At 39.4% G+C, this 15784-nt stretch overlaps 1 long non-coding RNA gene across 1 annotated transcript; it reads left to right on the top strand.

Annotated features, from left to right (window-relative positions):
• The first annotated feature begins 14579 nt into the window (after window positions 1-14579).
• LOC135447054 (uncharacterized) lies at window positions 14580-15566 on the top strand. The gene is made up of 3 exons (XR_010439989.1): window positions 14580-14666; window positions 15274-15378; window positions 15488-15566. It is a non-coding gene; the product is annotated as an uncharacterized LOC135447054 (long non-coding RNA).
• Window positions 15567-15784: the final 218 nt, after the last annotated feature.

The raw sequence follows: 15784 nt of genomic DNA, 5'->3' as shown, positions 1-15784 counted from the left end.
ACAAATATTGGCTGCTAGAAACCAGTTCAACTGGCAGAAAAGTGATCTTCCATTGATTCCCTGTTAACAACATGCAAAAGTGATGGTAGGGTGGCCCTTACCAAAGGATGGGTAAAACAAAAATGCAAAAAGGGTAGAAAAATTAAAATGTAGAAAGAACCTATTTAAAGAATTATTGTAAAGGAGAACAGGGGAGAAAAAGGATAGCTTCTCTGAAGTTACTTACAGACAATGATAGAGGAAAGGATGTTATGAAATCTTTTTTTTTTTTTTGGACCTTTTTTTTTTCAATTTTCTCATAAGAAACTCAAATCCTGATGTGTACATAACAAACCATCCAACATGATGGTTGGATGGGTATTGAATTGATGTTATTTTATGTGCTTTGAAAGAGGAAAAATTAAATTAGAATTTTAATTCTGTTTCAATTGATGTAAACAGCAGTGACCAAAAGATATGTCAGGGAAACAATGTCTTAATGCCTGAGTGCTTCCCACATTTACAGGGTCAGAAATAACAATAAGCCAAATCAAAGAAATTTCCAGTGCTGGGATTTGAGTCAGGCCCAGCATACGTCACTAGAAATCCTACAAGGTCTTTGCCAAACCCACAAAGGACTGGAGTGATTCCATGGCTCCATTTGAACATTTCTGAGGTTAGGCAATGGCTCACTATCTGCTGGATATCATGCAGATTAGCAGGAGTGGCTTGTCACAGTCGCCTTTACAGCAGCTGAAGACAGCACCACTTTACACCAGTAAAGGCACCAAATTAATTGACATTGCAGTACTCAGAATTAAGTTATCCTTAGTTCTACTACTTATAACTTTAAGCTTCTGTATGTTCTCCAGATATTTCCCTGGTTTTGTTACAACAAAGCTCCCTGACCCTTTCCATGGTTCAGTTGCCCAAAGCTCTGCTGTGGGTAGTACAAGGGAAGGGGTGGGAACAAATAGCTTGTGAAGAAGGTGTAGGAAGGCTCTGCAACAGCCTCAGCTCAGACTGGTTTATTCTGTCAGTGAACAAACACTGAAACACAAACCAGCAAAATTAAACCAGGCAGAGAAGACTTACAGAGAATGATTTTATTCTCATTTGTTTAGTAATCCACAAAGCCACTGGAAGAGGCATAGAAATGAAATGTTTGACTCTATTTTTGTTTATCTTGGTGGAAGCAGGAGTTGAACTAGATGTAAATAGGTGTTAGAGCATTTTTGGCAGGTTTGTAGAGTGCATAACAGCTCTGTATAGAGATCCTGAGCTGGCTCCAAGCAGACTGGCATGTCCACAGCATACTGGATTCAGTGCCCTGGCTGGCTTCTGCCAAAGTGTAATCATATCCCTTTTCAGCTTGGATTTATACAAAGGCATTATTATTGCAATATGGAATGTACCTTACCTGACAGGGTCTTTTCGTGTTGATGACTGAGTCAGTGACCTGGTTTTCCTGGTCATTTTGTCTTTTCCAGCTGATGAACCTGCTGTTTAGAGGAGAAATTGTTTTTGTTAGTCCCTAGAGGAAAATAAGGAAATAATTTATATTCTTTAACTCTAAACAATCTCACAGTTGGTACACAGTCTCAGCTCATTCTCTAGTCACCTCCACAGCCAGCAGCCCTTTTGGTACATGTGCCATTCATTCTAAGGGACATCTGTGGTGGGTGAGAGGAATCGTATTCTTCCAGTGCCTGTTTTCACAACCGGGTTTAGATCAGACCTTTAGCCCAGACTGAGCGTCCTTGGAGATTAGATTAGTATAATTTTTCGTATAATGATGATTCCTGTGATAAAAATATAATATACCAAAATGAAATGATTCAATACTTCCTTGAGAACACTGGAGGGAGCTCACAGAAAGAGACAGGAAAGAAAAAGAGAAAAGGTGGCAAGAAAGAGAAGTTGTTCTGTGAAAAGTTCAGACTTAAAAGATTGCATTTCATTTCAATACATGAACAAATGTAGGAAAGAGGTATTTTTGCTTATATTAAATTCTGGTGATTTTTCTCTGTATTTGTATCCTGGCATCATTGTGACTTTCTATTTTGAACACATTTACTCAGAAAACATGCTTAAAAGGCCTTTTTTTCATTTAAATTATGTTTATTTGAGTTCTCTTGTTTCTGTTCGCTTGGCTTCATGCTCTGCAGTCTGATATTTAATCTAAAATGAGGGAGAGGGACTTTGGCAGACTGTAGTTATACATCCCCTAGGAAAATACCATCATCTTCAGTGAACACAATATAATGAGGAGGTGTCCTATTACATAATTGAGGAGGCATTGTCTTTTATATGCATTCTGGTTCATTTTTCACACTAAATTAATCTTAATAAACATCTGCTTTGAGTAAAGAGAGTTTTGTGATATTTCAACCATGACCTCTCTGGAAGTCCAAATGATTTTGCTTTATGTTTCAGGCTGGAGTATTCTTTTGAAACATTTCCCTTTACTATATGATAATCAGTGTGTTAACATGAGCTGATTAATCCCATCAGTCAACACTGATACCATGGCTTTTGTGCCCTTTCCCTAATAGACTCCTGGTTGCAAAATCACTGGCTTCCTAAATGAATTCAGGGCAAACTTGCAAATTATGGAGGTCAAATTTGATGATCACAGTGGTCCACTCTGGGATATAATCTATGAATCGGTAACTCAAACTGTAAGAACTACAAATAACTGTACCATAGCAGTGAATTAAGAAATAAAACTAGCTGTTTTTAAGAGAGATCTTGATATATTAATGAAAAAAGTTACATAAACTGGTTGTCTGAAATAGCTGGAGCAAGGATTTGGTGGCTCTGTAGCACTTCCAGATCTATTTTACTGTGTTTCAATTGCTCATCAGCTTGCTCTCATTTTTAATATTTGTTTTATAACAGTTTTTGATACAGTTACTAGGATAACAAATTAAAGATGGATTTTAGCTTTTTAAAGAAAGGCTCTCTTTCATTTCAGATGACAGACTGAATTGAGGCCTATGAATAATGCTTGTGTTGACCTGCCAGAATATGTCTTCACAGCAATGAATTCTCAAATACCCAGGCTGAGCTTATTCATTTTGAAGTCAATGGGAGGGAAGGCAATACAGCCCAGTGCTGAATCAGGCTGCATTTTAGCATAACAGCAATCATATAGAGTTTTTTTTAAAAAAATAAGAAAATACTTTGCAAAAGCTGCATTTGGTTTTCTGTGCATGATTTTTGCTGCAGAGTTTATCTGCTCAAAATCCTGCCATACTGCCATACAGCATGTGTTCAATAAAAATGTTCAAAATGTGTTGCAGAGTTCCAGAGTTACAGTTCTGTCCTGTCCTACTAGTTTGTAAGGTTGGACAGAGTTGCAGCTCAGGGAAGAGCTGAACTGAATGAATATGGGGTATGGAGACATTTCCAAGAAAAGTAGGAAGTGGGTTTGGTAATTTATTTGGTAACACGCTAAGAATCTGGTCCAATTAAAATAATGGGTAAAGTTTACACTGGCTCAGAGGGAATAAATACAAAGCAAACAATTTTAAAAGCAAGCTTCTTACTCCAGAGATACATCTCAGATGAGACAAAAGAAGTGTGCCATTCCTTTTCGTCATTACCAGTTTCATGGCTGTTTATAACAGGATTGAGACTGGGAAAAGGATTGTAGACCATCATGTCTTGGCTAAATTTCATCTCCAGTAGCTGTTTAACTACCTTCATTTCATCCTGTGGTTTCCATTATTTATAGTGGTGCTAGATTTTACTACCCCTGCTGCATTTTCCTCAAAATGTACTTGCCTTCCACTAACAGGTGACTGGCTCCTCGTATGTTTTGCTGCCTTATAGAAAGATATATGGAATTTTGTAGGTATCTGTGAAACACTTAGAGCTGCTTGTTTGAAAAAGACCTTGGAGATGCTAGTTTAAATTCATAATCTCTGGAAATAACAATATGTAAATCAAAGGATTAAAACAAAAACGTAGTTTCTTTTTTCCACGTTTCCCCTGACTCTATTTTATTAAAGGTTACTATTTATCGCGCTGCTTCTGTTTCTTTGGCGGCTCGCTGGCAGAGCCCCGGCAGGCTGGGGCCAGGGCGGGAGGAGCGGGGAGCGCTTCCAGCGGCTCCGGGGCGCTGACAGAGCCGGCCCCGCTGCCCCGGCCTCTCATCGCCGCTGCGGGGCTGCCCAGAGCCAGGGCGGATCGCCTTGCACCTCCTGCAGCTTCATGTTTCCATCGGACTGGCTCGCTCACGAGTGCCAGCATATCTAATGCAGCGAGGGTGCGTAACCAGAGGCCACCCGGAGGTCAGGACTGCCTTTTCCAGCAGTGACCCCATGCAGGGGTGATAGAAGGAAAGAGAAACCATACCTGTGCAATGACTGCTGATCGTGGCTGCCCTTGTTTCTGGGTGTCTAATCTGAGATATTTTTTAGAACATGTGAAGGTAAAAATCCTCTGATAATCAGACACCTCTATGGTTCTCAAATCTAGCTCACACACACACACAATTTCCGAAAATCTTGGCTGCAATTATTTTCCTTAGGGCTTTATCTCTAGAGAAATCTTTCAGACATGGATTATTTGCTTGTCACCTGTATGGAGCTGAGAATCAAAACCCTCTTCTTTATGACTGTGAAACCCTCTTCTTTATGACTATGCGATGCTATAACCCAAATATGATTACTCTAAATAACTCTAAATTCATATTCTAAGGTTAGTATCAAATGAGTGGATTTCAAAGATACATTAAAAGTCCCATTTGTTTTGTTTTAAAAAAATAGAAACTTTTCTAAAAGTTAGAAAAGTTTTAAAAGAATAGTTAGAAAAGAATATTTAGAAAGATATACTTTGCAGTGTATCATGTCATGTGAATTTTAACATCTCTGCCTGTAATCCAAACTTTGAATTGAGATTGAGTGGATATCAGCCATCATGCATCACCAAACCCATTTATTCAACTCGTTGTTTCTTTTCCTTTCCAATTCATAACTGCTTGCAACATACATGCCTAAACTTGCAACTGTAATTCATTTGTCAACACATTTCCATTAACTAATCACAAATTATCAGCTTCAGTTCTATAGGTCTGACTACAGGTAAGTTTTCCCTTAGTCCAACACACCTTAGAGATCAAATGGAGATTTTGAATGTGATAACAAGTGATAAAATATGTAATGATGGCAATATTTTGTGCTTGATGAGTATTTTTAGACTTCTGTGCTTGTGAATGCATTTATGTAGAACTAAATTACTATGAAACCATATATGGTGTGCATGTAGTCCAATGCATATGTCTATGGAATTATACAGTGATTTTATAAAACATGTTTAGCAACTTTATTGCTTAACAATTAACTTGAATCGTATAAATATGTAAGTTAAGAGAATTTTAAAAGAGTATTTCCTGTAGGAGAAATATAATGATGGAATAGAATTTTCCTTGGAGAGGGATATTACTTAAGCGTGGACAGGGTGGTCTTTCCCAGCTGATTCACCAGGTGAGGAGGAACATGAGGTTCCCCCACGGCTCAAAACCACTTCCCAAGAGTTCTGATGTAGCGTTGTTAGAGAAGTCTGGTTCTCTGGGGTGCTTTGAGAGCAGAGATGAACGGGCTGTAGGGAACGAGCCCGCAGCTTCAATGCATGGAAAACTCTTGTGTTATTCCCAGCTGCCTCTGAGGGAGCTGAGCAGAGCTGGGTTTGTCTGACTGCCGCAAGAGTGAGAGCAGGGCACTGGCAGGCACTCATGTGTGTTTCCAGCTTTGTGAATTCAGGAACCTTAAATAACCTGTGTGATCATGGGCAGCTTGTGAGTGCTGAGGGACACATGCCTCAAAGCCCACTTACTAATTCGGTGAAATATTTTCTTTCTCATGCTCTCTAGTAAAAGAAATTAAATTCTTTAGGTGCATTCAGTTTCAAATAGTGTTAGGCTGGGCTAATTGCTGATATTAGTTGTAGCAGAGAGCTTAAAGACATAGGTTTTCATGTCAGCGTGCAGCAAGTATTACCAGACATCACTTACTGGAGAATGCTGTCTCAAAACAAAACTTCAAATCAGAAAACTCTAAGGTCTTTCCACAGACACGTGTGTTATATTCATACACAAACTACACAAAATAAAGGGACTGTTTTTTCTGTACTTTCGGATCCAAAAGATTGCACTTTCCTCACAGACTTGAAGAAAGGGCACTAGGCAGATATAGACCTAGAAAAAATACAAAAATATGATTGGTTTTATTTGAAAGATGCCTTGTTCTCTAGTTTTTGAAATGACAGCAATTATCTTGCTCTTAGTATCAAAAGGTGGGTTTACTGTTATGAAAATTTCTGTTCCTCATTTGCTTTACTTCCTTATTTGCATGACAGGTTTTACTAGTGAAATTGTTGGCTACAAAATATTAAAACTTGACAACTTCTAATTAAAACAGTGTAAATCTTGAACGCACTTGTTCAGCTTTTTCATCATCTTTCCCCAAGTGACTACAGATTTGCCCCAAAAGAATTTTAGGTTGTTACATCCAAATCGTTAAGCATGCTAACTCATTCATACATGTGTTTTCACATATATTTCCTTTATACTTAAAAGTCAAATTGGTGTAATCCTGCAGATTCCCAGTCTTTGTGAATTGATTTTGAAGCAATGTCATTGGTCAGCTCTTGTCAAAATTTAGCTAAATTCCCAAAGGATTGTCAAATCAACGCAACCCTTTTACATTGAGACAGTCATATTAGCACAAACATGGTCATAGACTATTTGTTCACACTTGACTGAATTTATGACAGCTTAACTATTTTAAAAAGAAAATGTCTTTATGATAACATTACTGCATCCAGATTAAGGGATTATAGCAATTTAATTTGTCTTTTTGTTTGTTTATTTGTTTGTTGCCGGCTTTTTACAAATTATTGATTTGGTCAAATTGTTGGGTGCAAAAAATGCTGTAGATCAGGCCTCAGATCATGCTCTTATTAGCAAACCAAACACTGGTTTTGTTTTTGTTGCTGACGTTGTTTGTTTTCATTGCTGTCTGAATGAGCCTTTTATGGTCTCTGGCTCTGCCTGGCTGACTGCACCCGATTGTATTTAATTACATTTACTCAGTAGTTTTAGCCGGGATCCCCGGCCATTACCTATCAAGTCCGATCGCTATTATTTAAATCCAACGACTCGGAATCAGAGAATTTATCTTTTACACAGTTTTTGCCTAAACATCCAGCATAAACACGCCGGGATCTGGAGGACTTGTTCTGACTGCGCTGATTAAAGGCAAAGAGCAAGATGGATGGAGTCAGTTGTGATCAGCAGGCTGCAGCGTCCTGCTGCGCCCCAGTCTCTGCCATTGTGCGCGGCTCTGGGTACCAGACTCGCCATGGTCCTCTCAGGTCTAAAAGGAAAGCTGGCTTTGTTTGCCTGTAAGCATCTGCAAACTGTTCTGACACATGATCTACCCTCTCAGCAAGGCCACTCATTAGGCTGATTATCACTTCAAAGTTTGTATTATCATCCATCTCTAAAGGCAATTAGGAATGGGTGGCTTTGAGTATCAGACACTGGGTGACACTAAGTGACTCATCTTTATTGATTCTTTTGTGAGCAGAGACAGTGATTGAGATGATAGGATTGCAGCCTACCTGCCCCTTTGACTGGTAAATACTGAAGAAAAACGGTGTGTAATTAACTGACAGTTAATATAGGTTCTGTTTAGTGTTCAGAAAGCACAATAGTGGAAGCTGCCCAAAAGGAACAAAGTAATGAAACTCCTTTGACAAGTTAAACTCTAAAGCCAACTGTGTAATTATCTGACAGTTAAAGGGGGGAGGGGAGGGCCGGGCTCAGTATTTATGAGACCAAAGGAATTCCTGCGCCCGAACAATGGGGACAGATACTGACAATAATCATAACAGCTACACAAAATATTTGTTTGTGCAAGCCTGCCTTTCAAGTGAATAATGATCGGTTTAGGGGTCAGAGGAAGCTTTGCCGTTTTGGATCTCCAGATTCCCGGGGCCGGTGCTTGGGGCTGGGGCTGAGCTGGGAATGGAGCTGGGGCTGGAGCTAGGGCTGGAGCTGGAGCTGGGGCTGAGCTGGGGATGGAGCTGGGGCTGGAGCTGGGGATGGAGATGGGGCTGGAGATGGAGATGGGGCTGGAGATGGAGATGGAGCTGGGGCTGAGCTGGGGATGGAGCTGGAGCTGGAGCTGGGGATGGAGCTGGAGCTAGGAATGGAGCTTGGGCTGGGCTCATAAAAAGTGCTGCCAGGGCGGTGGGACATAAATCAGATTAACAAACTACTGCTCGGAAAGTCAGACTGGCACAAAAGGGCCAGAGCCTGGGCTGCATGAAGAATTGTATTGGCAAAACTTCACCCTGTCTGGCATTCATGTGTCATGTTGTCCCAGTAACAAACTCTTCACTTTTCCAGCACAGTTATAAACATTCCTGTTTACACAGTGGCACAAACCTGTCAGAACAAGACTTCTGTCCATTACCACCAAGGCAATCTAGGTCTCACTCACTGGTCCTCTGCTGCAACACAATAAACTATTCTCCATGAATTCACTCTCCCACCATGCAATGTTCTGGCATCATTTTGAAATCTGCATGAGGATCACAGTAAACAAGGAAGAAAATATCCAATATATGTTCAAGTTTGACCCATATTGTTTTGGAAAAGGAAAACTCTGTGATTTTCCTCCTGGAGGTGTCAAGGAGAGAGCCACTGACTCTTAACTTTCTCAAAGAGGGAGCTCAGTTACTGCAACAAGCCCTCTGGTTGGTATTGAAGTCCTAAAGAGATGACCATGGTGTTGGAAATGTCAGAGTAGGTCCTTTCAGTTTTTAGGGTGGCAATTTTTGGACTGAAGGCTGTGTAATATTACTTGTGATTTCATCACGCTGGGATTATGGGGACTTCTGTTTTAATACTGTATAAATTGTCAATGCATAAGCAATGCTTTATGGTTTTTTGTCAGCTGAGAACCACAAAGGATATGTCAGACTAAGTAAGCCTAATAATGTCTCCATGAGATAGGCAAAAAAAGGAAACATGACAGCCCTGCAGATTTTAAAAGGTATATGCATATACAGCATATAAATGAAGTAGCTTGTTGAAAGAACACTGCTACAAGTTTTTCTTTCCTCTTGTCTTCTGTTAACTTCCCATTGACCTTTCCTTTCTACAGAGTAAGGCTTTGGGGACACATAGCAATGACAGCCAGGGCTTCTCATTTGGGCTGCCTCTGATGTAAATGATTTTCCCAACAGACAGCACTGATCACATCTTGTTGGACATGCTCACAGCAGGGAAGAAAAATGATCTGTGGAGTTTGTGGGGTTCAGGGAAGGCCCAGGCAAGGAAAGGAATAGGACATAGGGAGCTGTGAGTTCAGGCATGGGAGGGAAGGTAACTTGATGGGATTCAGTTAAATGGGGTGTTCAAAGTTTCAAGCAGCCTCTGTAATTTGTGGCAGTGGGAGACGAGCAAATCTGTGTGGACAGAGGCATGTACAGGTTATCTACTTTTTGTCATCATGGTAAATAATGAGCTGAATATGGTATGGCTGGAAAATCTCTAGATGTATCAGCAGAGGATTAGGCAAACACAAGGAAAATATTGCAACTGTACATGGTCTTTCTGAAACTGCTGCAGAAAGAGAATATTGTACTAAGTTTGGATACTTGTTTTGCCAAAGGAGAATACTGGCAAGGTAGAAGTACAGAAAACAGCTATAAAGATGTGTGAATGACTAAAAATCCTAATTATTTCATTTATCTAAAAGAAGCTTAAGACCAGTCAAAATCATCAATTTAGCTGAGATATTTTAATCTCTCAGACAAATATTTAACAAGGATCAACATCTGGAAACTGAAATTGTCCAAGTCCAGACAAAAGAATAAATCCTACATTTAAAAAAATGTACCATTGAAAGATGTTACACAGGAGTGCAAGGTTACATAGGAGTGGTGTGGCTTGGGTTTTGGTGTTAAATCAACAAGCCTGTAATAATTAAGAAATAGGCCAGAGAGAATGGAAGAAGAGTGCCACTATAAAATTATCCAGCTTGTAGGATGATGAAGGGGCATTGACTAGATAACTGTGTTTTCCCCTCAGCATTTATTTTTTATGAGAGTGAAGTAAAGAGGGGCTGAGGAGGGAGTGAGAAGTGGAAAGATGCATTTCTAGCAGCTTGCAGATTCTGCTGAAGCACAACAGATCTCTGGAATCCTGGCCCTGACGCTGTTGGCCTGCTGTGCCTTTGGCAAGTCATGATGTCTTGCAAGGATTTTAATTCCCCAGGCATCCTGTGATTATCTTATCTACTTGAAATGAAGTCGTAAGAGTGCTGTTTCTGAAATAAACAGTTGAACTCTCACAAACAGGTTTTATTGCAATACAAAAAGAGAACAAATCCAAAGAACTTTAACGTGGTTAGTGTCTCACTTCCAAATCACATGCCAGTCACGTTTCTGAGTCTTCTTGCAAAAAATTTAGGATCAATTTGAAAGACTTGCACTGATACAGCAATTAAAATTAATCAGCTGAGAAATGCAGAGCATAACAGAAAGTAATAGCAGGCAGAAGAATTGTCAGCAGGCAATAGTGTGACAAAGGAACCAACTATGTTAACTTTAATTGTGCTAAATTATTCTATTCTTCACAAGATATTTTCTTATTACAATACTGAGACATTTCAAATTCACATAATCTAAGGAATTTCCTTTGGACATGCTGTTATAGCTACCCTTTTCCACAAAGTGCACAGAAAAGTCAGACAAGAGGAAGAGAAAGCTTCGAGCACGGTGTTTGGTAATTCATTTTGACCTTCACTACTCATTTGTAAGTGCGTTCTACTTTCTCTCTCACTTTTACCTTCTTTCCAATTTAATCTGATCCAAACAAATTATACACCAACAGTCAGTTTCATTCGAGTCTTGTTCGCTGAGATACTTAGCAAACAATCAACTGACGAACAAGATAAGGACAGAAAAAGAAAGCTAAGCTTTTGTTTAGATAGTGGGATCACAGATAAAGACCTAAGCAGGCCTGCATAAACTCAAGAAGCAGTGATATTATCTTTGAAGCTGTGGCACTGTGCTTGCACTTACTTGCTCATGAAGGCTAATTTAAAAATAATTGGAAATGTACACAGTCCAAACTTTTATTTTCCCTTTTGGTTAAGAGAAAGGTTTATTATTTGCTTTTGAGTCTTTGTGGCTTTAGTCTGGAAAAAAGCAAAGTGAAAGGACCAACGCCTGTCCCCCCCCCCCCAAATCATCACCTAAACTGAGAGGACAAGAGGAAACAGAAAGAAAAACATCCCAAAATGTTACAGTGTAGAAACCACTCCTCTCACTGGGACTCAGTTTTATTAGTGACGTTGGAGAGCTGGTACCATGACTATAAACGTGGTAGCAATTGAGTGGAAAAAAACAACACCGTAGGAAAAATGCTTTGCTTTCGAGTCAAATATTTCAAAGCACTTCATGAACATTAGCAAAATAAGCTTATAACTGCCCTGTGGAGTAGGCAGGAAAGATGAAGCCCCCCTCATGGATGGGCAAACTGAGCTCCAGAGAGCTCAGGTGAGTGGCCTGAGGTGAAGCAGCAGGTCCTGCAGGGTGGGGAGTGGAGGCCTGACCTCCTGACGCAGCCTCTGTGCCCCAAGCACAGGACCTGTGCCTTCTGCAATTGTCATGTCAAGTAATCGCCTGGAGATGAAACCCCCAGGAGACTGCAGGCTCTGCAGACATTTCTTTGGCACTTTTCACTGGCACTGCAGTCATACAGTCTCGCTTTGGGAAAGCATGGCCTCATTTAAAATACATTGAAAACTTTAATTATTCATATATTCTGTGAGGCAATATATATGTAGTTAGAATACAACCAAATATTTAACTAGATGAAAGAAACAAATATTTAGTTTTGCTGAATATGAGCTTCACTAGCAGGTTTTGCTAAGATGTATTTGAATGTTGTTCTAACATATATACAATATGTATTTGCAAAAACTGTTGCTGGAATATATGTTTTGTTATAAATTTGTCCTCAAATGATATTTAAATATTAATCTATGGGGGTTTTTTTGAAAATATGAGCAACTTCAAACTTGATCCTGCAGGTTCTCCATGTCAGAAAAATAGGCTTTTTAAAAAGTTTTATTGGGATGGCTTTGTGTATCTGAGGAATTGTTTCTTTCCTTTAGTTTGTGTCATACACAAGCTTTAAACCACCACTTCTGCAATTATCACTGTGCAATGAGAAAGCTGAATTTACCTACAGACAATCTAAAGAGTGGATATACATGCATAGAACTGTACTGATTGAAGCCTTATGCTGCCTGCAAACAGCTCCAGCCAAGGCACTGTGTGTGGACACAGGTGTTCACACGGTATTCAAAGATCTATGAAAAGTGATGTTGTGCTTGTCTGCTCTTTTGCCTCCTCAGAAGATCAAAGCAGAAGCAAAAGTAAAACTTTCCCAATGTTTTGTGCCGCAAAACTCCAGGATGGAAAGGTGACATTTGGCTGCTGGGGAGCAGAAGGAAGTGATTGATCAATATAACACAAAAACAGAGAGGCAAGGAAAAGGAAAAGTTTAAGGTATTCTGAGGGGAATAAGGTGAGAATGTGGTGCAGTGAAAGAGAGAAACTAACAAATGGATTCCATGTAAGGTAGGGACTATAACAGCCATGTTTTAAATAGGCAGGTTTAAAAGATGGGGACAGGAAAGGAAGAGAAGGAGAATCAGCTGAAAGTTAGAAAAGTCAAATATAAGGAGGAGGTGAAGGGAAATCTGAGCCATCAGAAAAAGTCACACTGTGGAAATATTACAGGGAAAGCAGTAATATACTTTATCTGTAGTTTGGAATTTTGGAACAAAGGACAGGGATGAACTGAGGAAGAAATGAAATTCCAAAGGAAAGAAAAAATTCCTAAATCAGATCTAGATCTGGCTCCAGGTTTCACACATCCTCTGGAGTTTTGCTGAGCTTACAAAGGGAGGAGCCATTAAAGACTGGATTCAGATTCAGTCACACTGAAGATACAAGGTTTTGGTTTGATACCATCTTAAAAGAAAACCCCATATAAAACAGCTAGGAGTTAGGTCTTTATAGAGGCTAAAATATAGAGTATTATGGTGATTGATATTTGTTTGGGAGTCAAATTTGTTCTGCATGAAAAAGCCAGGGAAAGGGTTCCTCTTCTCTGATTCACTGAACAGAAGATAATTGAAAGATCTCTTTATGGCAGGATTTACAACCCCCAGCCTCAGTCGTTTTGAGTCAAATAATAATGCATTTGCATCGTAAGTGTATCTAATTTGAATCTCGCTTCCTGCCTAAACACTTTGAAAAGATGCATGCCTTGAGGTGTCTGCCTGAATAAAATTCCTGTGGAACTAAGGCTAACAAATAAAGTATGTCGTGGTGTGTTAGAATCTGCTCTGCCCTGGAGAATAGCTCCCCTGATAAACTGTCTGATTTATAATGACAACTGCTCCCACTGTTGTATACAAGTATACCTTACAGTAATGGGGAATTAAAGAGGCTTTCATGTGAAGCAAATATTTAGCTTTGAAGTCAGTGGGAGTGAGAGAGCCCAGCACCTCACAGGATTAGTCCCTTGGGAATTAACCTTTTCACCTTACTATAGAAGAAGGATGAAATTTTAAGGCAGGATTTTAATGGTGTGAGCCTACAAAGTAATAGGAAGGATGAGAATTCATAACAGTGAATTCCCTTCAGCTGACACTGGGATAGATCTATAAGACATGACTTTCTCAGCACCTTATCCCTGCTGAGACTTACACAGAATTACTTTTCATGGAAAATGTAGCCTATGGTCCTTTGTCATAAGCTTGATCACATAATATAAGAGCTTCAGGAGGGGACTTCATGTTGTTAAAGTTGCTGTATTAACTCATCAGCGCCACATCAACTGTGCAAAAGCAAGAGCAGTTTTTATGTTTTCCTGTGAGAAACTTTCCATCTGCTTTTTAGCTTCTGTTCAGTGTTTGAATTAGCAAAAGTGACCATGGAAATCCAACTCATTCTGCAGTTTCTGGGTCAAAAGTGAACACCTTTTTTTCCAGGTATTCTTTTGTTGATGATGATATTAAAAGTGACTTTTAAATTGGCTGTTGTGAAACAAACAGAATCTGCCATTAAGGGAAAAGACAAACTGCTTATAATTAGTTCTGGCAGCTGGAGGATGGCACTCCTGCTGTTTCTGCTGCTGGCACTGTCAAGTACATCATGTCACAATGCATGAATTATCTGAGGTCAGCTCTTCAACACACCCAAACTGCTACCAATTATTAATTAATTAGTATCATTATGGGACTGCCTTAAGGGCCTTATCAGTCCCCTTGAAACAAATAAAGTGACTAGAAAAGAAAAGGCAGTAGATGTGATTAGTGGCGAGTAAAAAAGTAATTCTAAGGAAAACATCACATGAGTCTAATCTTGCAAGATACTTACTGATCCCCACCTGATCTCCAATGCCCTCCTCATCATGTGCAATGCATTTGAATTACATGGGAATATAAATCACCTGTTACATGTTAATGTATTTTTCATGACTAAAATATTTAAACATTACTGTTCAACTGTGTTCTTTTATCTTGCTTTACCCGCTCTGCCTCTGAAAGTTTCCCCTACCATACTTTAGGAGCTGTGTCTCATAAGAGGTGTAGTTATAGTGCTAAATGGTGCTGTAGCTAATATTTTGTTATCTGTCTTCTGAAATAACCTGGAGAACTTAATACTGCAAAGCTTCCAGTGCAATGCAAAAGTTAAACAACTTAGAATAGGGTTTAAAAGAAAAAATGTAATGAGAGGGGAAGAAAGATGCAGTTTATTATCTGGTGATTACAGGTTAAGAATGGGTGAGAGAGAAAGTTGCTAATTCTACCTGAGTGTCACTTATGGAGTAAAATTCCCTATCTATGGAAAAAAGCCTCCCCATCAGCATATACTGCAGTCATTGTAACTGTACACAAATCAATACACAAATCAATACACAAATTGATACACAAATCAATACATACCTAGAGCACATGCGTTCTGCCATGACACTGGGTTGGGCAGAGTAAAGGATGTGCAAACTTTGCCAGATTGTGATAGCTTGGTGTCATCCAAGTGTTTCAGACTTCTCCAGGCATTGTAAAGTGCTAATTATAAAATTTCTAAAAATATGAGGTGATGATCACTAAAAATATAGTGAGTCAGGCAATATGGGCCCACAGAAATGCAGAGACTGTGGCTCTATGCTGATTGTATTCTCCTTCTCTGCAGAAAAATCTGTCTGAAAAAATGTCCGTCAATTGACATAAAGGAAGATGAAAACATACTTGATTGATGGACATTAGTAAGGAGTCACCAGACAGTTCTTTGGCTCAAGTAAGAGTTAAATGTGTTTTTAGGAGATAAACACCAGGATTTTTTCCTGAAAGTATGCTGTAGTCTAAACCACAGGAAGCAGACATTTGTAACTTTTTCTTTTTCCTAGAGTTCATCACTGGAATATCAGTGAACCAGCATTTCAGCTAAACTCAGCACCCACCTAAGAAGGAAAGTTTACCTACCAGGTAAGTGAGACTTACATTTCAAATGTGCTTGGCACACAGCAGATCTCAGATTAGAGTTTATGGGGAGGGATTTTCTGTTAAGTGGTGCTGAATTCTTGAAGATCAGGCACTTATTTTGGCACAGAAAGAATTCATGTCTTCCTAAAACACTTCCTAAGAGCCTCAATTCTGCATGGGGAAATAAGCTGTTAAGAAATGAGAGCAATGCAGTCAGTGAC

This window comes from Zonotrichia leucophrys, chromosome 4 (genome assembly GCF_028769735.1).
Source record: "Zonotrichia leucophrys gambelii isolate GWCS_2022_RI chromosome 4, RI_Zleu_2.0, whole genome shotgun sequence".
Taxonomy (NCBI): Eukaryota; Metazoa; Chordata; class Aves; order Passeriformes; family Passerellidae; genus Zonotrichia; species Zonotrichia leucophrys.
Note: the sequence above shows the minus strand (reverse complement) of the source record. Positions and strands in the feature narration are given on the sequence as shown.